Raw genomic sequence first — 1,414 nt, 5'->3', positions numbered from 1 at the left:
ATTTATTCAATCTGTATACTGAACAAATAATCTGAGAAGCTGGACTACATGAAGAAGAATGTGACATCAGGATTAGAGGAAGAATCATTAACAACCTGTGATATGCTGATGACACAACTTTGCTTGCTGAAAGTGAGGATGGCTTGAAATACTTATTGAAGAAAGTTGAAGAATAGTCTGCAGTATGTATAACATCTCAATATAAAGAAAACAAAAATCCTAACACCTGGACCTATAAGCAGCATTACAATAAATGGAGAAAAGATTGAAATTGTCAAAGGCTTCACATTGCTTTGTTCTACAATCATCACCAATGGAAGCAGCAGTCAGGATATCAAACGACGTATGTTGTTGTTGTTATGTGCCATTGATTTGGACCCAACTCATGGCACCCCTCCTTGGGTTTCCAAGGCAGTATCACTATGGAAGTAGATTGCCCAACCTTCCTTCCAAGGAGTGGCTGGTGGGTTTGAACCACCAACCTTCTATTTAGCAGTCAAGTGCCTTAGGCACTATGCTACCAGAGCTCCTCAGACAATATAGCATGAGGCAATTCAGCTGCAAAGGACCTCTTTCAAGTGCTGAAGAACAAAGATGTTTCCTTGAGGACTAAGGTGTGTCTGACACGAGCCATGGTATTTTCAGTCACCTCATATGCATGTGAGAGCTGGACAATGAATAAGAAGGACCGAAGAAGAGTTGATCATATGAGCTGTGGTGTTGGTGAAGAATGCTGAAAGTACCATGGACTACTAAAAGAACTAACAGGTCTGTCCTGGAGGAAGTGCAGCCAGAATGCTTCTTGGAGGTGAGAATGGCCAGACTTCGTCTCACATACTTTGGTCATGTTGTCAGAAGGGACCATTCCCTGGAGAAGGATGTCATGGTTGGCAGGGTGGAGGATTGACAAAAGAGGGGAAGGCCCTGAACGAGGTGGACTGACACAGTGGCAGTGGCGATGGGGTCAAGTGTAGCAAGAATCATGGAGCTGGCTCAGGACTGGGCCATGTTTCGTTCTGCTGTGCATAGGGTCACTATGAGTCAGAGACAATTCGATGGCACCTAACAACAACAACATCTCTTTATGTTGTTAAAACCAGTAAAAACAAGCCCACTGCCATCGGGTCAATTTCAACTCAGAGCGACCCCCATTGGGTTTCCAAGGGGGAAATCTTTAAGGAAGTAGATTGCCTCATCTTCCTTTCATAGAGAAGCTGGTGGGTTTGAACCATCAACCTTTTGGTTAGCAGTCAAATGCCTTAGGCTGTGCACCATCAGGCCCTAAGTACAGAGGAATTAACTTTCACTAAAGAGTTAATTGTGCTGCCTGTGAGTAACAAAAGGAGGGAGTACTAAAGAATAGGACTATGCTTGGAAGGGAGCTCTGGTAGAGTAGTGCCTAAGGCACTTGACT

This window comes from Orycteropus afer, unplaced genomic scaffold (genome assembly GCF_000298275.1).
Source record: "Orycteropus afer afer isolate SDZICR_OR568_19922 unplaced genomic scaffold, OryAfe1.0 scaffold00007, whole genome shotgun sequence".
NCBI lineage: Eukaryota > Metazoa > Chordata > Mammalia > Tubulidentata > Orycteropodidae > Orycteropus > Orycteropus afer.
This window is presented reverse-complemented; position numbering follows the sequence as displayed.